Below are 26,841 nucleotides of genomic sequence, written 5' to 3'. Positions count from 1 at the left end.
TATTACCGGTTTAAATCCCCTCTTAGCAAACCTGCTGCGCATGTTGTCGATACAGTTTTCAAATTGGTCATCTTCACTACAGTTCCTTCTTGCACGTATGTATTCTCCGTATGGGATGGTGTTTAGTTGGTGACTAGGATGAGAGCTGGTACCATGTAAGATAGCGTTGCAGGCCGTTTCTTTGCGGTATAATCTACTGTGGAGAACATTATTCTTGACAAATAGCTCAATGTACAGAAAGGTGACTGTGGTGGAGATGATGTGACTGGTGAACCTCATGTCCATATTATTGTCATTCAAGTGAGCACAAAAGTTGTGTAGGGACTCTTGTGTGCCTGACCAGATCAAAAGACAATCGTCAATATACCGCCCCCAGTATATTATGTTGTTACTCCATCTTATACCCTTGTTGCCCCAGATGATATCTGCTTCAAGGGCCCCCATGTACAGGTTAGCAAAAGATGGGGAGAATATAAACCCCATAGCGACGCCCTTTGTTTGTTTGTACCTCTTCTTGTCATACAGAAAATAATTGTGGTTCAAAATAATGTCCATCATGTTAATGAGCATTCTCGTATGTTCCAGAAGCGTTATGGACCTGGATTGAAGACTTTTGGTGATTGCCTCTAGGCCCAATGTAGGTTTGATTGAGGTGTAAAGAGATACCATATATAGGGTGGTCATTAGTAAGCCGGGTTCCCATTGAATGTTGGATAAAATACTCAATATGTGCTTAGTGTCCTGTATGAAAGACGGAAGATTGTTCACTAGTGGATTTAAGAAAACATCCACATATTGAGAAAGTCTTTCTGTCGGACCGCCCATACCCGAAACAATCGGTGTGCCCGGTGGGAAATTTCCTGGCTTATGTATTTTAGGCAAGGTATACAACCATGGATATGTTGGTCTGATCACCCTCATGTACATTAATTCATTCTCATCAATTAGTCCAGCGTCATTCCATTCTCTAAGATGACCATTGATGAGAATGGTGAGCGGTCCTATGGGGTTACTCCCCAGTGGTTCGTAACAGGTGGTGTCTGATAATTGGGATAGAATCTCTGCATGGTAGTCCAAACTGTTCATTACTACCACGTTTCCCCCTTTATCCGCCTCTCTGATTATAATATCTTTATCAGTGCATAGGCTTTTGAGTGCAATTCTTTCATCCCTTGTGAGATTATCCCATGATCTCTTTTTGTTGGTTGTCAGTCTCCTTTCATATTTTTCAATATCATCCAGCACCAATCTGTAGAATGTGTCTATAGAGTTACCACTAGGCAGTGTTGGGGTCCATTTGGATTTATTTTTTAGGCCACTGGCTATAGTTTGATTGGTCTCAAGTTCCAAGTCTTTAGGTAGATTCTCGAAGGAGTTTGGAGGATCGTCAAAATCTGTGAGGGACAGTAAGAGGTGTGTGGCCTTCACCTCTTGGATGCTCAAAGTGCTGGAGAAATTGTCAGGGGTGATGTTGACGGTTTCCCTCACGTTTTGTTGGTGTGCCAGAATAATGTTTTTTTCAGTTTGAGTCCCCTGATGAATTTGAAAAGGTCTATCTTAGACCTGCAGGGATCACCAAACACATGAGGGTTTAAACTAAGACCTTTACTCAATAGTGATACCATATTTTTATCCAGTGTTTTTGACGACAGATTGACTACTTGTACATCCGTGTCATCTGGGATTATTGTTTCTTGTTGCCTGACCTTAGTTTCTCCTTGTAATTGTCTTGTGCCGGCCCTCTTGCCTCTGCGCGTTTTACGTTTGTTGTGTTCAATCTCGAACGATTTACTCTTCTCATTGTCCGTATTTCCTGCAAAAAAGGGTTAGTATTGCCTGATGTGGATAGAAGAGGTCTGGTTTCGTTGGTTGAATTTGTCTGGTTTTCATTTTCACTCTCTGTCTCAGGCAGGCTGCTTAATGAGGTGGTGCTGGAGGTTATGGAGGAGACCTCTGTTCTGGCAGTTTGCTTGGTACGAGTTGGTTTCTGAAATTGTTGGTCATATTTTTTCTCAAATGTAAAGACACGACCTTCCCGGTAGTCTGCTTCATCTCTCTTAAGTGGTCTTGTTTTGCGATCTTTGATCTCATTTTGATGTTTAGATAATATTTCATTTAGTATTTTGTAGTTTTTTTCTGTAGCGTCCTTCATGTCTAATGCTTCTATTTCTTTTTCAAGTTCTATTATTTCTGCCTGTAGTTTAGTCACCTTGCGTTCAGCATTTTCTACCAGGATTCTGATTAATGTATTTGAATTATCAGTGAGAGTTTCTTTCCATTTGCTCAACAGGTCATCATCTAGATCGTCAAAAGTTGGGAAAGTTTGTGAGCGTAGTCCTCTAGGAACTCTTTTTAGTCGTAGGTACTGCTTCAGCGTGGCACTGTCCCACCATTGTGAGTTCTCAGTCTTTTTGAGTCATTCTAATTTAATACATTTTTCTTTTAGACCTTCATTTCGCTTCTGGTTTCCACTGGCAGAAGCTACTGAGGGTTGGTTACCCTTACTTAGATTGTCAAATAACTCTGAGGCGATCTTATCTCTATCCATATTGTATTGATCTTTTTAAATATCAGTGTCTTAATCGTAATGGCCGCCTTTCTGAATCAAGTATATGTGAGTTCAGCAAGAGGTTTTTGGAGTTTTCAGAAATTGATGTCGCTCAACAGTTTACGATATTGTAAAGGAGCACCAGCTGTGAAAAGGAATAAAAATCTTTGAGAGAATACTTTCTGGTGACGATCTCATCCTTTGTTGTTTTAATATGTGATACAATTCACAACATTTTACCCTCAATTAGTGTGCTCTGGACTTGGCTTGAATAATTCGGAAGAGGGGGTCTCTGCCCACCCTTTTCTTTTTCAGAGGTTGTGGTTTTCCTTTGACTAAGATGCACCAAAACTAAAACATTTCCAAACCAATATATTTTTCTCCTTTACAATATCGTAAACTGTTTAGTGCCATCAATTTCTGAAAACTCCAAAAACCTCTTGCTGAACCCTCACATATGGAAAACCTGACAAGACTGGGAATGTTGGGAGATACACCGATTGAAGCCCACATAAGCGAGGCCTACCAAAAAACAATAAAGAAACACAATGAAGCAGTTGATAGGAATAGAACGTACTATCAAAAATCATTGATTGCATTCGTTTCTGTGGTGCTTTTGAACTGGCTTTACGAGGGCATGATGAATTGGAAGGTTCTGCAAATCCTGGGATATTCAAAGGCCTTGTGAACTTAATAGCAAGCATAGACCATGAAACGGAAGCACATCTATCAAGTGCTACAGTCTTCAAGGGCACCTCTAAAATCATACAAAATGAACTGTTTGAGTGCATGCTAGAGATTGTAAAAAGCACTATAGTACAAGAGTTGAAAAACAGTATTCAGGCTGATGACACAACTGATGTGGCCACTAAAACTCAGTCAATATTAGTCTTTCGGTACCTTGACAGTGACAACAAAGTTGTGGAAAGGTTCTATCGTTTCACCCATTTAAGAGACTCTTGTGCAGAAAGCATTTCTTCAGCTATTCTACAGGCACTAAACTTGATTTTTCCAGAGCAGCCTCAAAAGCAAAAACTGATTGCACTAAGCTACGATGGTGCTGCAGTAATGAGTGGAACCTCCGGTGGAGTACAAAAAAAAAATAGAGATGTGTACCATAATGCCCATTACGTGCACTGTTATGCCCACCAACTAAATCTGATTATGCAACAATCAGTAGGAAAGATCTCTGAGGCAAAGATATTCTTCATGGATGTAGGAGGAATGGCAGATTCTTCTCATGCTACCCCAAAAGAATGGAGGTACTTCATACCATTGTTAACAGAAGGATTCCAAAGGGAGGCCCAACTCGTTGGAATTTTCACATTCGTACAATCAGCCTAATATACCAATATAGGGTTGATCTTGAGAAATGTTTCGACACCATAGAAGCCAATGGAGAGTTTGCCTACAAAAGCCGGAATGAGGTCCGTGGCTTTGCTAGAACACTGCAAGACAGGGAGTTTCAGTTTTTGCTGTTTTTGTTTTATAAAATAAAGCCTCATGTTGAAGCACTGTATGGAAAGTTACAAAAACGTGAAATAGATACTATCTTTGTGAAAGCAGCTATCAACGACTTTGTCACCACCATGAACAAAGTCAGAGAAAGGGTTGACAATTTAGACAGCACACTGCCAAATGATTCTACTTTCTCTAACCGCAGAAAAGACATCAGCAGTCTAGTCCGAATTTCCAAAGAGATATGTGACACTATAATTATGCAGGCAAAGGAACACTTTTCTTTTACAAGGCATTTGGTGAGTGCCACATTACTAAGAAGTGATCTGTTTGCTAAATATGATATTTCCTTCCCTGAGCAAGCACTTAGTACCACTGTGGATGCTTACCCTATGCTCAACAAAGAGGATCTGAGAACAGAATTAAATGTACTGTATGGAATGCATGTATACCGGCAGGCCACTAGTGCAATTTCTTTGCTTGCTTTAATTCTGAACCTTAACATGGAAAAGACACTAACAGAAACAGTGACTTTACTAAAAATACTCATCACCACTCCGATGACAACAGCAGAGGCGGAACGTTGCTTTTCCGCTTTGAATAGAATGAAAACATTCCTGAGAAATACCATGATTCGGAAAGGCTGAATGCCTTAGCGATGCTTTCCATAGAGAGTGACTTAGTTAAAAGAATACCAGACTTCAATGTTCAAGTCATTGAGAAGTTTGCTTCCATTAAAAACAGACGTTCTGATTTTATTTACAAAAAGTGAACACTCTGTTTGAATGCTGCTAGTTTGCGTCCTGATTATTTGTTTGTTATTAAAATACATCTGTGAGGTACTCAGCAATGCATTGTGTTTCAAAGTCTGTTATGAAGCTCTGTGGTTATGCTGAATAAGCAGCTACCTATGTTATATGACACCACTTTATTAATGTAAAAACTGCACTTTCACAATTGCTTTATTAATCTTCCTGCTTTCTCAAATTTGCTTGAAAATGCACCATTTGTCCACTCTTTTTTCAAAAATTTCCCCCGAACCCTCCTCACTACGGTGCAGTATGATTATCATTTTACACCTCCCCACTTTCAAATGTCACCAGACGCCACTGATCTAGACACTCCGCCATGATACAGCAGCTCTCCTTTGAATTTCACCGATCCATGAAATAGGATGTAAGTGTTTATGAGTAACTCGCCGTGTTATGGGTCCCACTGCTGAACAGATGTATGATTTGGTACTTCAGGGAAAGGTGATATGGTTTTAGAAAATATTTCCGGAGTAGCGCTGCATCATGGGCATTTACGGTCTGGTGCATCATGTTTTGCTGCTCATTTCTCTGCTACACAAAAATTGTCACAGCAAGCTTTAATGCAGAGTGGACATCTCTTGTAGCTAGGAAAACAAATACTGCTTATGATATGGCAGGTGGCAGCTTTCTTTTTTATTGCCGCGCCGCCACATGCCCCGAGGGATAGCTGTGCAGGTGGGTGTGTGGACTGATTTATTTTGGCTCTTTGCAGGCCTTTTTGGTCTGGTACTCCTGTTTTAACTGGAGATTTCTGTATATTACAAAAAACGCTGCCTGCATCTTCATAAAATACTTTGCTAAACATTTGCAACGTGTAAAGTGGTAGGTTGCAGCAAAGAGCTTTTGTTTTCTTTGCCCCGCTCACAGCCAGTACTGTCCCCGCAGAGGTAGTGTGACAAGTAAGAATGTGAGTTGTTTTTTTTGTCCTTTTATCAGGCTGTTGAGTCTGGTATGCTGGGATTTTACTGTTGATTTTCATTATGTTGCCACAAACCTTGTGTTGCAGCAAGCATCAATGCACGCAGTCTCAGATGGTTTGAAAACCGCCTATATTGTGTATTTTGACAAGTTCGAAATTGCTCCTATTTGTAAATGTGGGCCAACCTTTATGCTGTCTGTCTGATTTGTTAAAGGGGGGCACTTTTATTTTGGGCGCCCAGGCTTATTTTTCTTCCCAGCCTGGGCGTTCCATGTGGAGGGAGGGGGGATTGTCTTCTCTGTTCTAGCTGCCAGACACAGGTGAACTTTGTGACAGCTCAGGACTGGAGTGACCGCAGATCTTTTGCTTAAATAAATCAGCACTACCCGCTGTGGTAGCCTGGAGGCCCCTCATCCTCACCTGAAGGCCTTGGAAGACACTCTGGCCAAGCACTCATCCTGTCAGCCGCACTTTCTAGGCACTTCTGGTGGTACAGTCTAGCCAGGTGAGTCATGCGCTCTCTCTGCACTGATGTTCACTCAGCTCTGCAGTATGCATTAGCCTACTACGCTACCTTTCCAGTTTTAGGTAATGAAAACCTGAAGCAAGCTACTCTTAACTTCATTATATTTTGAGACACACTGGTCACTACAACTTACTTTCTGATGAATAGTGTTGATCCATGATGTATGTGTTGTTATACTAAGGAGATGGCTCCGCAGGCTCCATGCGAACTTCCTCATGTTTTACAGTACTGTCATCTAACAAAGAGACTGTAGATTAGTGACCTTCCATTTCAGGAGATCTGTATTTGTTTCAAGGTATTTTTAGAGCTTCTCATTGCTCATAAGTTTGCAATTTCTGATATTTAGCTCTTTCAATGCACTTTATGTCTCAGTTTTACTTGCAAGAAAGTATCAATTTACTCAATGGCAGTTCAATGCCAATCATAACTTCATTGAAACCACGGAAATGTCACACATAAGCAATTTTAAAACGTGGCAGCTATGCCTTTACAATGGAAACATGCAGTGGTTAAGCCCCTTCTAAGTAGCACAGGGTTAAAGCCTCCCTGCCTGAGTAACTAAAGGCCAATCTCTCTGATACCAGGTTTAGCTAAGTCCCTGGAAAAGCATGTCAACTATCATCTTTCTGCCTTCCTCGAGTCCAACGATATCCTCCACCCCTTGCAAATGAGATTTAGATTTCAGCATAGCACAGAAACAGCCCTGCTGGATGTGGTTAAGGGAACAAGATCTTTTTTGGACAAAGGCGGGTCACAGCCATTATTATTTTACATCTAAGCCCTGCCTTCAATCCAGTAGACCATGCTACATAAATCGATCAAAGGTAGATGTCGCTGGCCGTGCCTTGAAATGGCTTTCCTGATTTTGGAAGGATGCTTGACCACTCCTGGTACTCTCGCAGTCTTCCCTTGAGCTACAGGGTTCACAGGGGTAATCCCTTAGTCCCACACTTTTAAAATCTTTATATGTTACCTATTGCTGAAATTGTTCGCTCTTCTGGGTTGTCGCTGGTCTTTTATGTTGATGTTACCCAGTTGGTGATATCTATTTCTCCTGATCTCACTTCTAATCATTACAACATGGCCCTTTTGGTGGCCACCTGGATGGCCAACTGTAAATTGATGCTTAAAGAAGACAAGACAGAGGTTATGCTACTGGGCAATAATCTCAGTAAGATAGTCTTAAGTCCTGTACCTGATTGTGTAGAGGGGCTCCCCAACCCCAAAATTGTGTAAGAACCGTGGAATGTGGTTAGACTCCAGGCTTACCATGGAGCACCAAGCTAAAAAAATGTGGGGCTAATTGCTTTGGTGTTCTGAGAATACCTAGAAAGGTCTTAAACCTTCTCCCTTTCTCAGTTAGAAGACTGAATGTACATGCTCTTATTATCTTTAGTCTCAATTATGGCAATGTTTTGTGCCTTGGTTCACCATGTTATGTGAAAAAAGGATACAGACTATCCAGAAGGCTGCCGCTCTGTTTCTTATGCGCTTCCCCAGACATCATTCTGTAAAGAAAGCACTTAAGGATCTACACTGCCTTCCAGTGAAGCAGTGGGTCTTTTTTAAGGCTTAATGCATCCTGCATAGGTCACTTCATAAGAAAGATCCAACTCTGCTAAGATCTTCTGCTGTTCCCTATCAGCCAGAATCATGAAGCAAAATTGCGATCGCAATAGCTGCAAATCAGCAATTGCGATCACAATTTGAAGAAAAGGAATTCATGATAGGTAAAAGTTTAAAATTTCGAATTCGCTAAAGAAAAATTGCGAGTTCGCAAAGTAATTTGTAGAATCCTGGAAGAAGCCCTTTAGCGAATCGGAAATTGCGAGAAACCATGGATTCTGCTAATTAATTTGCAAAATCGCAAAATAATCGCAATCGCTATTCAAGAAAAGTCGCAAAATGCGAAAAACCCGCAAATTGCTATTAGCGACACGCAATTTACGGAGAACCCAAACCAGGTGGTAACCATGATGGAAAAAAAACTTTAACAAACTACCCACAGGTGCAGCCCTGATCAAACACACTTAAGGATACGCAGCTGGAGCATGAGGACTCTCACAATGCCAGGACTCTACATGGTGGTCAGGCGGCGAAGGCTTTAGCGAGCAGCACAGAATAGACGCAGGATACAAGAGCGAATATTTCGCCAGCAGATCACCCTACTGGGCCAAACTGCGGAGCAAATCTACTCCAAGTACCGCCTGAATGGGGCAATGATCACTAAGCTGATCCGGGACCTAGACCCCCTGATGCAGCACCCAACAAGGAGGACCAATGCCGTGCCCACCCATGTACAGGTCTTGTGCAGCCTGCACCTCCTGGCTTCCGGCAGGAGGGATCTCCCAGAACACCATGTCCCGCTGCCTAAGGAGTTTCCTGGAGGCAATGCTGACCCGGCTAAACTATTACATCACATTCCCAACCAACCAACAGGACTTGAATCAAACCAAGCTGGATTTCTACAACATTGCACAATTCCCCCATGTAATTGGATGCATAGACTGTACATCCACATCTGCCCACCTACACAAACAGAATATATGCCCCGGAACCGCAAGTACTACCACTCCCTGAATATCCAGATGGTGTGCAACGCTAAGACAATCATCACGGACATAGTGGCACAATACCCGGGGAGCACACATGACTCATTCATATTCCGGCACAGAGGCATGCACACACGACTGGCCAGGGCAGACTTTGGCGAAGGACACCTTCTAGGTAAGTACACATGCCACTAAATGGTACATTGTCACCATGTTGCTGCGTATAACAGGCACTCACCCTCTGCTCCTTTCATTCAGGTGACAGCGCCTACGGTCTCCGTGAGTACCTCCTCACCATATACCTCAACCCTACCACACCACAGCAACGGCATTACAATGCTACACACATCCGCATTAGAAATTGCATTGAGAGGACATTTGGCCTTTTGAAGAGCCACTTCCGCATAGTGCACAAGACTGGTGGGGCCCTCAAATATGAGCCTGAGGTCTGCTGCCGCATCGTGGCCGTGTGTGCAATACTCCACAGTATTGCTACCAAGCTCAGGATACCTGTAGAGATATCTGGCAGTGAGTCCGAAGGGGACAACCGCCCACCTTCACATGCGCGTCATGCACGCGGGGAAAATCCAGCTGAAGGACACAGACGCCGCAACCAAATCACAATTAACTGTTTCTAATGCACCTACTCCCCTCACCCAACACTTCACTCATGCATGACAATTGAAATAATGACATGAGTCTGATGTACTGTTATTGAATAAATATTATTGTTGTTTTCACAATAATGCATTATTTTCAAAAGATACATTTGAGGTGTATTGCGTCATACATCTCCTGATTTGTTAGAGGGCATGCTTTTCTCATCAGCATGTCCCTCCATGATGAGCAAAAATGTCAATTGCGCCTCCTGCCTGCAGCTCCGATTCGCCTCTCCACCTCTTCCACCGGATTCGCCTGTGATGCCGCAGTGGGCCTGCTGCTGCGGCGGGGAACTCTAACCGGTAGCAAAGACAGGCTGCTGTGGCTAGATGTTCCCTCACTAGCGTTATCCCCTCCTGCCTGGCCGTGGCCAGTTGCCTGCAGAGCCTGAACTGCAGTGGTTGCCTGCTCAAGTGCCCGTGCCACGTCCTGGCAGCGTTGGACCATCTGTATTTGCATGGCCAATGATCTTCGGGACAGCTGGGATGTTGCGTTGCCAATTATATAATTGGAGCGCGTGTACGCCGAGAGGCGTGTTAGGAGCTGGCGATGGCGGCGCCGGTTGAGGTTCCGCTGGGTCAGCATGGCCTCAGTGTTTGCCTCCATTGCTGTGGTCATTCGCTCCATCCGGTCGGACAGCTGGACAACATTCCTGGCTGTATTGTGCAGCTGCAGATGTATTGCTGCAAGGTGTCGTGCCTGTGGTTGGTGGACGCGCAGCATGCGGTGCTCTATTGAAAGACCTGACACACGCACAGTCACCCCCCTCCTGCCGGCGCGTGGTGTAGTTTGGCGCCGCTCCCTGACCTGTCCGCTGGAATCGGTGGGCACAGTAGGTGTGCGTTGTGTTGGTGGCCTGGCGGCTGCTTGTGTTGCTGATGCCACTGGCATGGGTCTCACAGTTGGCGGTTGTGGTGCGCCTGTTGTCGCTGGCGTTGCAGGTGGTGGTAAGGCTGCTGGCACTGGTGCTCGCCCTGATGGACCTAGTTTTGTGGATGGATGTGCGTCACCCTCAGAATCCTCAGGATTCTCGTCAATTTGCAGCCCCTCACTGTCGCTGCTGGTATCTTCAGCGCCCCCTGTGATGTAAAGTGGACGTTGATTAATAACATGTATCTTGCACATGGAAGGTTGCTACATGCATGCAGGCTAGCATTCCCTGACTGGCTGTTGGATTGACTCTATTAGGACATATCTGGCTGTATGGGGATGAATGTAAATTCTGGTCAGACTACATGTCCCACAATGCAATAGGGATTTTCTGGTGTGCATGGGCTGCATTACTGGGGTTTCTAATGGGTAGCTCTAGGGTCATGGCCATTGTTCGGGGACAGGGTCGCAGTCGCATGGCACTTACCTTGGCTTTCTTGGGCGGGTCGGGAGGAGTCCAGCCGGGTTACCCCCACGCATGCCTCAGGTTGCAAGGTGTCCTCAACGAGGTCCTCCAATGGGGTGTTGGGAGGGACTGTTGGCTCTCCCCCTCCTGTTGCAACACGCTCACACACCCTCTCGGCGATCCTCTCCTTGGCACAACCTCCCAGGTCGTACCACCTCTTCTTGAGATTGTCGATTTATCGCTGTGTGACTCCAACTGAATTGACTTTTGCGCGGATGCGCAACCAAATTCGCCGTTTGTCGGCCTCTGGCACCCTCCTGGAGTCCTTCCCGAACAGTCTGTCATGAGCTCTACTGACTCCCTCAATCAGATGTTCAAGCTCCTGTTCGGAGAATTTAATTTTTCTCTTTCTCCCTGTGGAACTGTTCCCTGCTGCTTCCTGTGACATTGCTGCAGTGGTGTGTATCCTAATTCAAAGCTGGAGGTGGTTTAGAGTGGAGCTCTGGGCAGTGCTGCTTCCAAATCAGCCTCAGTATTCAGAATGAGGGAGGGAACTGCCTGCTTCCTGGTTGTGATGTCATCACTGTGCTCGAAATGCGACTTCCCTAATAGCGAGATCACAATTTCAACACGGAAATTGTCCGATTTAGCGATTATTCTGCGATTTAGGGAAAATCGCAATCGGCTTTTGCGGCCAAATGCGAATCGCTATTTTATTTCGCAGAAGTTCATGAATCCCATTATGCGAATTCTAAATTGCGATTCGGTATTTCTCGCAAATTAGAATTCGCAGAAAATGGGTTTCATGAATCTGGGGGTTAATTCCAGGAGGGTCACTTAAATCTTCCTCAGCTCGCCTGCTACCGGTCTCTAAGCTCAGCAGATCTCATTGTGGTGGCCGCTCTTCCTCACATGTGGCCCCTAAACGTTGGAACACCCTCTCCTTTGAACTGTGTCAGCTTCCCAATAAACATTCTTTTCATAAGGCCTATAAGATTTGGCAATACAAAACAGGAGGTGGCTGGGTAAAATATGCGCACTTCCAACTAATATAGTGATCTCCAATTAAGGTGGCTCAAGGGAACAGGGGAAAGCGACCACCAGCGACCCCAAGGCAATCCTCTGTAAAACAAAGGATTCAAATGCAAAAGATAAACGTTCCCGAGCACAAGAAAACTCCAAAGTGTCTCTAGAAAATTAAAGATAATTTCAATAGTCCAAAGAATCAGTTCCTTATTTATATATTTATTTCTCTTTGTCTTGTCTCGTCATACATCAGAGAATTCTTCATGAATGTTCATCAAATTCACATCAACGTAGCCAGTGAAAAAAATGCCAACACGTGTTTCGTCATGGAACACAATCTCCCAAATGACTTCCTCAGGGCTACAAATGAAAATGAAATAATACAGGGTATCAGTACCGTCCATAATTCCAAAAACAACCATCACCAACCAGTGATCACTCCACACACGGATCAGGGTGTCGAGAAAGCCCAAGAATAGTGTGTAACAAGAAGGCTGCATAACACTAACAGTGTTATTCATACTTGTAAAAAGAGAGTGAAGTTACACAGAGAATTTACAAGTAATTTGTGCTATTTCCAGAAAAGAATATAGGTACACCTAAAGATAGAAACAAGGAAAACCAGGAAAAGACAAAGCAAACCCAATATCTATATAAGAGTGCATGTAAATATCTATCTATACTAGTGCGAAATTATACAATCAGTCATCCAAAATAGAGGGACCTAACGAGCCAGTGAAGAGGAATATCAGGACTAATAAGCCTGTTTAGGATCAAATATTTGCTCACCATATAGAATTTCCAGCTTCAATAAGATATGTATTATCGAGTCCAAAGATCAATAGTATTCCAAATGCAAAATAGGTACTAGAATAGAAAGAATTTGATTAAGGCCTACGTGTCCGTAAAGCAAATAGGTAAAACCGGCATAAGGCTAAAACTACATCCTATTAAAACCATAATATCCCAATTAATCAAAGGGATAGGATAAAAAATTATTATCATAATTATATTTTGCAATAACAGGTAGTATTGGTGAGAGAATTTTTTAATGAGTTAAGGACAATTACCTGTGTCCATTTCTTTTATTGAATTTCTTCGTATATATAGTAATTGAGTTGGTATTCTGCAATAAAGGTATGGACCAGTATATTAGTTCTAAATACGTACCAGCATTTCATGACAAGAGTCCTGACCTACAAATAGTCACCAATATAAAACACCTAACAGATATATTTCAATCTTTTAACATCATAAAAAAGGAGACCTATATAGTCTAAAAGACAAACGAAAGTAGGTAAACCTAAAATATATCGTAAATAAAATTCACATTCATTGTACCCTATTGTTAAAAGACTAAGTATTTTAAAGTTGACTCACGAGTTTCTGTATATGTACACAGAATACAAGATAAACCCTAATCAGTTCATGGAAAAATTATCTATAAGATGCAGTTTCTGTCTTAGCACATTGCGCCAAACTCTAACGATCAGACTGCACGTTAGTGGCGTCGCATGTCTCTATACAAATCATGGTCTACACAGTGTCCCACATGTTATATCAAGGACCATGTAGGTCTCGTAGTATTTTGGCTCGTTAACCTAGCAGGTCGTTCAAGTGCGTTTAAAATTAGGAAATAATCCTAGCCACTGTCATCCGAAGATCGATAATTCAGCCTGCGCCCAATAACGTGTAACATTAGGCACACGTTGAAAAAACCGGTAACCCTCCAGCAATGCAAACCAATTTTGGAAGAAATATTGGGGAGGTATGAGGATGATATAAAGCAGCGCAAAGCGCGTAAATTGAGGCGTGATGAAATAGACTATGCCAATGGCAGGATTTTTACTTTTGCTAAAAAGTTCGATGACATTGTGAAAAAGGATCTATCTAGACTAGCGCCCAGGAACTCAACACCTAGTGGCACTAGTGTGGGGTCATCAAGCAATCTTTCTAGTAGTGGGGAAGAAAATGCTGAGGGTACTTCACTCGTTGCGCTTCCAGATAATGCTTTTTTACGGGAAGTGCAGAGAATACGAATGGGGAACAAGGGAAGCGAAAGGAGAACAAATCAGGTAACCCAACCAAGACAAGACGAGGAAAAAGGGGAGGGAGGAGAAGCAAAAGGAAGGGAGGGAATGCAGACACGCTCCTACAACAAAACCAGGAAATGAATCCAAATGTTAACAATGAGATCCAGGTGGTTAACTTGTCGAGCAAGAATTTATCTGAAGATTTGAGATCTGCTTTACAAAAAGGAATGAATTACTGTCCTACTGCAATGTATGATGTAACTGATGTCAAAATTGATTTATATAAATTTGTACGTCATCTAAAATTAAAAAAGTTCTTTGCAAACAATCCAAAACCTATTGTTTCAGAATCACACAGTGAACCTTTTGGGGATGTCTCTATTGATGTTTTGCAGAATACGACTTTGTTGCTCTCATTGAATGATGATGGGGGTACTGTTACGAATATATCTGATGTTGCTGCAGAATTAGATCTCTGCACTAACAAAAGTGAAGACAGTGGTCTTAAGAACAAATCACGGTGGACCCCGCAACTCACTAGTGGTAACAACATTGATCTGTTTCATAGAACTGTAATCATGGAAATTGACAAGTGGGAAGCACATATGATTGGACAGAATTTTACCCCTAAAAGATTCAATTTATCTGCAAAGGAACATAAAGCACTTACAGATTTATCCAGAGACGCTGATATAATAGTAAGAAAAGCAGATAAAGGGGGAAACATAGTAGTGATGGATAAGTCTAAATATGATGCTGAAATTTTATCTCAACTTGGCAACCATGAATGTTACAGAAAACTGGATACAAACCCTGTGTTTGCTATTGTTAGAGCAATAAACACTGAACTTAACAGATGGCGGGATCGTGGGTTACTATCAGGAGAAGAATATCTATTCCTTAAGACTGATAAACCACGTTACCCGTGTTTATATACGTTACCCAAAATCCACAAAAATCTGACTGCAGCCCCTGGTAGACCCATCATATTGGGTATTGGTGGACCCACAGAGAAAATGTCAGAATTTGTTGATGGATATTTACAGAAATATGTAATCAATTTACCATCTTACATTAGAGACAGTAAACATGTATTGAATCTCTTGCACGACTTGACCTGGGACCATGGGATGAAATTCGTAACAATGGACGTCTGTTCATTGTACACTAATATACTACATGAACAAGGCTTAGAGGCTCTGAAGAAATTTTTATTCAGACGCCCTGTGGAATTACTCGAGCATTCAGAAATGCTAATTGAAATGTCAGAACTTATCCTGAAAAATAATGCTTTTCTCTTCAATGGAGACTGGTACTTGCAAGTCTGTGGGACTGCGATGGGTTCTAGATTTGCCCCGTCCTCTGCCTGTCTCTTTATGGGATGGTTTGAGGCGGGGCATGTCTGGGGCCCAACGGGGGCCAAGTGGCAGGAATATATTCTGTACTATGGCCGTTATATTGACGATTGCCTCCTAATTTGGACAGGCTCGGATGAGGACCTGTTGGAGTTTTTTGATCACATGAATAGCAATACATGTAACATGACATTTACCATGACCTCTGACCCTAACAATATAGTATTTTTAGATCTAGAACTGTTCCACTCAGAAGGAAGGATACAGAGTAGAATGTATCGGAAATCTACAGCATGCAATGCTATATTGCATGCTGACAGCTCTCATCCTAAAAGCCAAAAAGATGCAATTCCTTTCGGTGAGATGCTTAGGGCCAGAAGGAATTGTAGTTCTGAACTAGACTTTATGAAGAACGTTACAGACATTGAGAACAGGTTCCGTAATAGGGGTTATTCTGATGATGTACTTCTACCGGCTAAAAACAGAGTAATTAAAATGAAACATACAGATACTCTGAGAGCCCCTAAGAAAACTACTGACAATAAACGTAACAAAATACGTCTGGTTACGAATTATCACCCATGGTCGCATAAATTCTATATGATTCTTAAAAAGAACTGGCCTCTACTATTGGCAGACAAAACTTTAATGGACTTTATCCCTAAATCTCCTGGTATTACATATCGAAAGGGTAGAACTATTCAAGGACTGATTAGTCCCAGTTATCCCAAACAACGTAGTGCGCCCAAAATATGGTTACGGGAGCTCAACATTGGTTCTTTTCCTTGTGGCAGTTTTCAGATGTGCCGGATGTCGATAAAAGGGATTAAAGAATTTAGTTACAATGGGTCGCGCACTTTTAAAATCAACCAGCACATTGACTGTCTGACCAAGTATGTTGTATATGCAATTATTTACAAATGCAAAAAGATCTACGTAGGCAGTACAATCCGCCCCCTAAAAGAGAGAATGACTGAACATTTCCGTGCCCTTAAGAACTTGGATCAAAGATATCCTATTGGCTGCCATGCAGCAAATTGTGTTGAAAACAAAAAGAGTTTGGGATTCCAATTTCATGGGTTGGAGAGTATAAGCAGTGACCCAAGGGGTGGAGATCGTGAACATAAACTGAGAAGATGTGAAGCTAGGTAGATTCTTAGACTTCATGCGGTGGAGTGTGGAATTAATGTTGACCAGGAGTTACATTATTTCCTTTAACTAATTGATACTGTAACTGTGCTCAATGACCTTTTGAACCTGGTTTTGTACATATGCAGCCTTATGGAATACAAGATCTGATGTATAGCCTGTATTCTACTCATGATGCATTCTTATATGACTGATAATTTTTTGTTTGAGTAATAATTGTTAATACATCTATGTGTATGATCATACATAGATAATCTTATAGATTGTAAATTACTTTGATTGTATTAATGCTGTTTTCTTATTATGTTTGTACTTAGTATATTATTTGAGGCTTCATTTTTATAATGTTTCCCTATATATGCTATTTAAACTTTCTCCCTTCTGGATGCACTTCTTTCTTTCTCTGCTTCTCTTCACTTAACAAAAACTTATTATTTTTCTTTTATGTAATCTTTTTGGTATTTGGTAGCACATAGACCATTTAGTGGTCGTTTTTATGTCTTACACGTATCTTCATTATACTCTTCTGAATCCTAAATTTGATATAAAGTATTAGGATATGGTTTGTTTCTAAATTCCAGACCATTTTTATTTTTCTGAATTAGGCAACGTTTATTTCCGAATTAGAGATTATATCGATTGCCCGACACTTAATTAGCCCAACTACACTTTTCTAATTACGCGATCTCTGGCTTTTACCCTTGTATTTGCGGAACTGACTAGCTTAAGATGGCGGCCGTTTATGGATAGATATTGTCCTACGTTTGTTTCTATCGTTTGTTTCAGGCGCGAACGGCTTTTAAACGCCGATCTGTCGTCGTGAGGGTGATTCACGAAAATGGACCCCATCTACTCTCCTTGGTAAGCCCCTCACGCCACTTTTTAAATCGGCGCCTGACATTCATTATTGTGTACCGGTTATTTTACAATGTTTACGCGATCCTTTAATTTGGCATTTGGCTTTGAGACTTAGATACTGCTTCACTTGAAATGCAATGTGCAGCCCCCTTCTATGACCCCGTGAGCTTTCCAAATACTGCAAATATATTTATACGTGGGTATATTTAGCACTATAACTGGGTTCTTCCTAATATTTGTTTTTCCGCTTTTGGTTTGCATTGCTAGAGGGTTACCGTTTTTTTTCAACGTGTGCCTAATGTTACACGTTATTGGGCGCAGGCTGAATTATCGGTCTTCGGATGACAGTGGCTAGGATTATTTCCTAATTTTAAACGCACTTGAACGACCTGCTAGGAGTTTGGCGCAATGTGCTAAGACAGAAACTGCATCTTATAGATAATTTTTCCATGAACTGATTAGGGTTTATCTTGTATTCTGTGTACATATACAGAAACTCGTGAGTCAACTTTAAAATACTTAGTCTTTTAACAATAGGGTACAATGAATGTGAATTTTATTTACGATATATTTTAGGTTTACCTACTTTCGTTTGTCTTTTAGACTATATAGGTCTCCTTTTTTATGATGTTAAAAGATTGAAATATATCTGTTAGGTGTTTTATATTGGTGACTATTTGTAGGTCAGGACTCTTGTCATGAAATGCTGGTACGTATTTAGAACTAATATACTGGTCCATACCTTTATTGCAGAATACCAACTCAATTACTATATATACGAAGAAATTCAATAAAAGAAATGGACACAGGTAATTGTCCTTAACTCATTAAAAAATTCTCTCACCAATACTACCTGTTATTGTAAAATATAATTATGATAATAATTTTTTATCCTATCCCTTTGATTAATTGGGATATTATGGTTTTAATAGGATGTAGTTTTAGCCTTATGCCGGTTTTACCTATTTGCTTTACGGACACGTAGGCCTTAATCAAATTCTTTCTATTCTAGTACCTATTTTGCATTTGGAATACTATTGATCTTTGGACTCGATAATACATATCATATTGAAGCTGGAAATTCTATATGGTGAGCACATATTTGATCCTAAACAGGCTTATTAGTCCTGATATTCCTCTTCACTGGCTCGTTAGGTTCCTCTATTTTGGATGACTGATTGTATAATTTCGCACTAGTACAGATAGATATTTACATGCACTCTTATATAGATATTGGGTTTGCTTTGTCTTTTCCTGGTTTTCCTTGTTTCTATCTTTAGGTGTACCTATACTCTTTTCTGGAAATAGCACAAATTACTTGTAAATTCTCTGTGTAACTTCACTCTCTTTTTACAAGTATGAATAACACTGTTAGTGTTATGCAGCCTTCTTGTTACACACTACTCTTGGGCTTTCTCGACACCCTGATCCGTGTGTGGAGTGATCACTGGTTGGTGATGGTTGTTTTTGGAATTATGGACAGTACTGATACCCTGTATTATTTCATTTTCATTTGTAGCCCTGAGGAAGTCATTTGGGAGATTGTGTCCCATGACGAAACACGTGTTGGCATTTTTTTCACTGGCTACATTGATGTGAATTTGATGAACATTCATGAAGAATTCTCTGATGTATGACGAGACAAGACAAAGAGAAATAAATATATAAATAAGGAACTGATTCTTTGGACTATTGAAATTATCTTTAATTTTCTAGAGACACTTTGGAGTTTTCTTGTGCTCGGGAACGTTTATCTTTTCTATAAGATTTGGCTTTTTGGTAGACAGTTTGATGAGTAATTGGTATTGTAGACTGATCAAGCGTTGGGAGGCCTTTGGGTAACCATGCCCTCAATAAGACTTACAGAATAGAATAGGGCACAACTAGCTATTGGTCATCCAGTGTCTTATAGTTGTTAAACATACATGTGCTTCTGATGTCAGAAGATTTCTCATACAGGTCCAGATATTTTTGTGTAATGCAGGTATACCTTTGATACCAGAGGCCATGCTCTGCAGTTAAGTGTGTAAGTAAATCATATAAATACTAGGCACTATGGGTGACAGGGTGGATCCCTACAGATCTTTGCAATTTAGATACTTGGACTTAACCCCTCCCATGCTCATGATGGAGCCACTCCGTCATGAGCATCGGCTGAGCTGTGCTCATGACGGAGCGGTTCCGTCATGGCCCTGCCGCCGCGCCTGCGCGGCGCTGATTTCTCGCTCACGCGGCACGTTCTATTGGCCAGGCGGGGCCATGACGGAACCCCTCAACCGCGGCTCGTGACGGAGTGGCTCTGTCACGAGCATGCGAGCGCCGCTCGCCCCCCCCCCCCCCCCAGACTAAATCCAGTCACTCAAAAGACTTAATCAATTTCCGTGCTCCACCTTGCACCTACAGAAGTTGATCTACTCTCTCACACAGAATTCCATAGTCCATAATATCAAAGACTGTAGATAAATCTAGTGAATTTAAAGTTCCTGGATGTCTATTATCTTTTTAAGATAACATTTACTCTCAAATATGTAGAATAGCTGTCTTAACGCCCTTTGTTCATTCTACTCTAAATTGCCTTGTTTCTACTCAACCAAAATGGTTTTCATAATTTTTATTAATATGGCAAAGTTCATATTGGACAATATTTACCACATAATTTAGAATCAAATGTAGGATTACTTATAAATCAAGGGCCTCCTCAGTTATGAAAAGTGTTGCATCGCTGGGCAAAAACTGCGATGCAACACTTTTCATAGCGCCATCCTTGTAACACGATGGATGCGCCATATATACACTACAGCTTTTAATGTTGCAAGGATTGACCAGATACATCAGTAATCCTGACATATCTGGTGGTGCATTAATGGTGCATGGATGGAGTGTGTCAGTAAACTGATGCAATTCCATCAATGGTGTCATTACACATGAACGAGTCCCATGTAAATGGTCCTGCGTCACTCCATACGCCTACTTGAAGCAGGCATATGGATTGTGACGCAGTGGTGTAATAGGAGTGGTGCAGTGAAAACTTGTCAATTTCACCGCGTCACGTGTACAAGGCTTTTTTTACGTGGGAGCGCCCGCCCAGCATACATTATACCTGACGAAGGCATAATGTAGCACAGGCATTTACAAAGTGATGCATCACTTTATATATAGGAAGCAGTGTGGCACATTGATTACGCTGCCACAGCATCACTGAAAAGTGGTGCAACAGCAGCGTAAGGCCTTAATAAATAAGGCCTTAAGTTACTATGCAGCTCCGTAAGGAGCAACAATCGACACCTTTGTATAGGATTGCTTTGATCAAATTTAGTATATCTTCTGCTACAAGAACAATATTTTCTTCACTAATATTGCAGAAAAAATATCACCAGTCTCTCTCAAGGCTTTCAGTCTTATTGCAATTTGCTTTGTATCCTTTGGGGATTCAATGTCAAAAGACTTAAATTCTTATAGTCAATCTCAAAAGACTTAAATTCTTATAGTGTAGGGTTGAGTCCCATCTTTATCTCAGAAATTATTGCTGAACGTTTTAGAAGAATGTTTAGCTTTTAAATCTGTAATGTTTGATTAAAAATATGCTGTCATATATTCATAAATAATAGGTTGGTAAGTGTTGTAAATAAAGCCAATACAACTGCCAGAGATGAGCAAGTTCTTCTTTATTCAACCCACCAAGAGACATGACCTTTCCCTTGCCAGCCTCCAAACCAAATGCTCGCACCATTCAAAAGCCACCATTCAGAACAGAGGTCCCGGTCTAAAGGTTCTGTTCTAACATTACGAATACAACACATCTTCCCCCTTTCTCATAACAAACAAATTGAGTTAGAAAATGTCCAAATAAATTACAGCACAGAGAATATGAGAACAGAAACGCTCTAAAAGAGACCAACAAAATACACAATGTAGGGGAAACAGTAACAACTAAGCCTAGGAAGAAAGTCAAATTAGGTAATCCAGTAAAGGAGCAAACAACAAAAAACAATTAAAAAGGAAGTAGAAAATGCATACACCTTGCTTTGCAATACTCATACTGACCCCAGGTCATAATCAAGTAAGTACGCAGGGATTTTCCTTTCCCTTCGTACCCTACTCAATCCTTCATACTCCGATGCCCTTCCAGCCACACTGGCACCAGAGGCATTGGCATCGCATTCTCCTCCACCCAGCACAAAACTGGACATGGACACTTCATCCCCCGTAAGTATAAATACAGTACAGCCTTTAACACTCTCTGCCTGTGAACCTATACACTCACCACCCTTCTGAAAGAATGCCACTCTGTGCCTATTCCAATTTCTACTGTTCTCCAACACAACATAAGCTTTCAAAACTTCCTTGACTTTAAAGGGACCCTTGAACTTGAACCATACCCTGTCACAATACCTATCCTTAACCTTTATCCAATCACCACTCTGAATGCTTGAGTACACAGAACCATTTATAGGTACAGAAGGCTCTACAGTGAGTCCCAACGATCCAGGACCCAGATTGGTCTTAGCTTTGCGCCCCCTCATGGTCTCAAAGAGAGTTTTGTTAAGACTCACATTTAGTGTTGTGCGGTGTGCCCAAACAGCTTCTCGAACCGTGAAATAGACATCCAAACCACCTTGCAAAGCCAACTGTACAGTAACATTCACCATGCGGCTCATCCTCTCCGTGATACCATTGCCCTGAGGGTTATAGAATGTGGTGCAGTGGTGCTTAATTCCTTAGACTCAAAGTAAATGTAAAATTTTGCCCGAAGTTTGCTGTGTGCCATTATACATCAACAAAGTAGGAGGAAAGCATTCCCTCCAAAAGACTTCCTGCAAACTGGCAATAGTACGCTTAGTAAAAATATCTTTAATAAATATGACCTTCAATCATTTGGAATAGACATCTACCAGAACCATGGCAAATTTAAAATCCTGATCCACACAACCCAGAGGTCCAATAAAATCCAAACCAACTGTATGCCACACTTCTCCTGGATCCTGAATATGACCCTAAGCTGCCTGTCCACCCACCTTAAGTCGCTTTTCACTATCCCTACTCACCAAACACCCTTCCACCCATTCTGTCACTTGAGCATCTTCACCAAGTCACCAAACATTTTCTTTCACTCTTCCCTGAGTCATGGTCTGCCCCAAATGCCCCTCATGGGCCAGCTGAATGATTTTCCTTATCAGATTCTATTGGAGGCACAAATCTGCCCCTCAGATCAACACAGTGTCATCACAAATAGACAACTCATCCAAAAGTTTAACAAACGGTCTTACCGCCACTGTAACCATGCTCTTCCTCCTGCCTCCATTAAACACCATCTTACACACCTCCCGCAAAACTTCATCTTTGTCCATTTCCTGCACCCATTCTTCCTTAGAAAACAGACTAACACCTTAGCAAGCAAAGTCCTCCAACCAAGCCACAGCACCATCTTTTTCCATATTGCGGACAGCATCACCATCAACCAGCTCCTTCTTGACAGACAAATGAGACAAGGCATCAGCTTGAGAATTACGCCAACCAGGATGTACTCAACAGTATACATATATTCCTGTAAACGAGCCGCCAGCCTTGCTAACCTGGCTGAACCCTTTCCATCGGCTCCTAGAGTTAACCCCTTCAATAATTGTTTGTGATCTGTCCTCAAGAGCAAGTTAATGCCCCATAAATATGCCCTGAAGTAACCTGTGGCCCAGGTGGCTGCCAACACCTCACACCTGATGACAGAGTATTTTTTCTCTGTTTCTGGCAACAAAAACGAGGCAAAAGATACTGTACGCTCCAGTTTGTCATGGACCTGAGCCAACACAGCTCCCGCCCTTGATGCACTAGCATCAACCATGAGGAGTGATTTCAAGGACGTATCAAAGGGTACCAGAATACCAGCCCCACACACCTCCTGTTTGATCATGTCAAAACATTCTCCTTGGACTTCACCAGACTTGAATGTGTACGTTTTTTACAACAAAAGCTTCAAACCCTCAGTCTTAGTTGCAAAATGTTCCACAAATTTACCATACAACTCGATGAGCCCCTTAAACAAACTCTATTGATCTTTGTCACTGGGTTGAGGGACCAATCTAATAGCAGAAAATAAGTTCCTCTTTGGTTTCGCCCCCTCTCCTGAAATGGTAGGCCCCAAATACTCTATTTTCACCCAAAAAAAACACACTTTTCCTTCCGCAATGTAAGGCCCATTTCCATCACTCTCATCAACATTTTTTTAAAGAATTATGTTGTGCTGTTCCACAGTTGCTCTATAAATCATCATCCTGAAAGAAAATTATATTACTGAAGCCTTCAAACACGTGAGACATGACCCTTTGAAAGACGCTTGTCGCCGAAGATAGCTCGAATGTCATTCTAGTGAACCTAGATGTACCATCCATTGTGATAAATGCTGTCACATCTCTGGAAGACTCATGTCGCTTAATCTGATGGTAATCACTTTTCAAATCCAACTTTGAAAAGTACTTATCACCCTTAAACACATGAGTAACTCAATAATGTTTGGAAGGGTAAAACAATCAGTGACGATATTCTGGTTCACACTGCACAAATCGACATAAATTCTCAAACAGCCGTCAGATTTCTTTGCAATCACAACCAGAGAAACCCAACTGGAGGCTTCCATAGTTTTGATCATCCCTTGCTTCACTATATCACGCAACATACTGCTCACTTTAACTCTCACCACAATGGGAACCTTGTGCAAATAGTGCTTGAAGGGTATAGCGCCAGGTTTCATCCAAATTTTGTGGACATACCACTCCAAGAACCCCAATTCCTCTCGAACCACATCCTTCACCCCCACTCAAAATCTCCTCTACACTGCAGACATCTACAAAAATATCCTGCTCAGTTGCCCTCGGGTTCACAATGGTACACAGGTCATCTTGGTGCATCCACCCCAAGATGGGTGGACCGCTTTCTGAACCATAAATTTTCCCTTTAGCCTCACGTGTTTTGAACTTTAAGGAGAACACAAAATAACCTAAGATGTCTATTTCTTCCCCTTGGTATCCACGAGGACAAATATCCGTGGGTGATAACTCCATGTGAGACCAAGACTTATAAAAAACATCCTTAGGTATAAAAATATATCGGGATCCAGTGTCCACCATAAGTTCCACATCAACCCCTGCCAGGGAGAACCATACCTTAGGTCTAGTCTCCCTTTTTTTCCATTTCATGATCATCGACCAAATTCAAAACAAGCTCTCTGCATTACCCTAGACCACACCTTTGCTCATCTCCACCCAATACAGCCACCTTGGACTTTGGTCACTCCTTACACATCCATGTGTGGGGACCCTTCCTACCACATTTACTGTACTCCTTGCCAATTGCATACCAATTTTTTGGTTCAGAGGCATAAAAAGTACTCCCACACCTATTGCACCTGCTGGGGCCAGGTCCGCTATTTGACGTCTTCTGTAACCACTGAGTACCCTTTCCAGTAACACCAACCCTGCGCACACATTTCCCAACATCATCTACTTCAGCCACCCCACTACTTTCACTCACACTGGTCCCAGAAAGCTTGCTCATTTCTTTCATACAGAACTCTGACTCCTCAACAACCTTTGCCATGCTAATGGCATCCTTTAGAGAAGGATTCTTAGCCGCCCACAGCTGTTCCTGGATCATGCAGCTTTACACTTTATCATGAGTTGATCTCTAATCACCTCAGCCCCCATACCTCCAAATTGGCACTTCACAGATAATTCCCTCAATCTGGATAAAAATTCATCAATAGTTTTGCCCACCCCCTGAGGTTGAGGTTAGAACTTGTATCTAGCCATAACCACATTTGTTTCTTTTGCAATCCTTTGATCAATCTACATTTAGCTTCTATAAACACATCAGAAATCCTTGCACCATTGTCCAAAGCAGGTGGCAAACATTTGAACACCCTCTGAGGGAAAACAGCGTTTTCAACGTGGGTAATACCACGCAGGTGGGTTACAATGCGGACGTTACATTGTCCGCGTTGTTAACACACATGGCATTACATCGCAAGTTGTTTCAACGACTTGCGCTAGATGGCGCACAACACCAGGGAATGTGTTGGATTTTAAATCCAGCACATTCCCTGCTGTTGCGTTAACTGGAGTAGGAATAGTAATTTATACTATTCCTAAATCCAGCGCGCCATCTAATGCAAGTCGTAGAAACGACTTGCAATGTAAAGCCATGCGTTGTAACAAAGCAGACGATGTAACGTCCGCATTGTAACCTACGGCATGGTATTTGCTCACGGTGTAAAGAGACATATTCGTTTCAACAACAGTGCTGGGTCTGGTCAGTTCTAGTACTTCAGTTTTGTTTTTCCGGGTCCTCTGAACTGGTAGGACCATCTTCGAAGCTGTCACCTGTTCTCCTTTCAGTGAAAGTTTTTTTTGCCAAAGTCTTTTATGTCATGGAGTCAAGATATCAGGATAAACTTTCTAAAGGCATTTTGCCCTTTCACATTGGATTCGTGAAAGATCAAGGTCGGTTTGGATGGGCGTTGCCATTTGCTCAAAGTTATAAGAGCCATGTTGTGAGAAAAATCATAGTACTCAGCCCTTGACAACAACTCGGTAATGAAATCCTATATCCGGTCATGCTGGGTAAATTAGCATGTGATAGAAAGAAAACTAATCTCGGTAGTGTACAAAAATCACAGTTTCTTATTGAAAACAGCTGGTTTCTGCGGAGATCCTGGAGAGTACGACCTTATTACAATATTTATTTTCGAAATACAACTTTCTGCCTGCTAAAAAAACAAATATTTTCCAAGATTATGTGCTCCCTGAGGTGTTTTGAAATAAGGACTTTAGTAGCTCTGAGCTGGTTGAATGCTGTGATAGCGGTACATTGTCACGCCATGGTGCTTTCTTGCAGGTTTTTACATCTCGGACTTCTAGCTGGGTTTTTAGCCCAATGTTCAATGTTCAGTGAATGTCTATTGTGCAAAGAAGTACACGTCGAAGCAATGCAGAACGGAAGTCACTCTGCTGAAGATTGTGTGTCACAGCTGGGGCAGATGGGGGGAATCTGAAGAATGTGTAACACCTGCAGGTTTCTCAACAAAGCTGTTCGAGCAAAGGGCACCTTTGTCTGGACTAGACTGACCGTTCACAGTAACTGCAGCTCTATTTGGCCTGCCATGAAATTATAGAAGAGAATATACCCCCTGGCCTAGGACTCATCTCATCTCATCCAGTAAGTATCGTCTCATTTACATTTTAAATAGATCACTGTGCCAGGATGGTGTTCTTTGTCACTGCAGCAGGTGGGGCGGTACACTGTAGAGGTGAGCAAGCCAGGGTACCATGAAGAGAGCTGATTCAGGCCCGGCTTGGCTCTAAGAGCCAAAGAACGAGCCAAGCCATCAAGCGATACCGCACGTAAATGATACAGTAAATATCATGTAAAAATGTAGGGGCATATTACCAACGTTTAGCGATATTTACCGCTAACGATGCTTAGCAACGAATTTTTTAACGCTAAGCATCGCCGGAAATTATCGCAGAGATAACTTGCTATTAGCAAGGTTTATCTCAGTAGTGATAAAAATCCTTGCGCTAACTGCCAATTGAGAGATTATCTCTGGAAAACCAACGATAA

The sequence above is a fragment of the Lissotriton vulgaris genome, chromosome 2_1 (assembly GCF_964263255.1).
Source record: "Lissotriton vulgaris chromosome 2_1, aLisVul1.2, whole genome shotgun sequence".
NCBI classification, from domain to species: Eukaryota; Metazoa; Chordata; class Amphibia; order Caudata; family Salamandridae; genus Lissotriton; species Lissotriton vulgaris.
The sequence above is the reverse complement of the archived record's forward strand: the minus strand, read 5'-3'. Positions refer to the sequence as shown.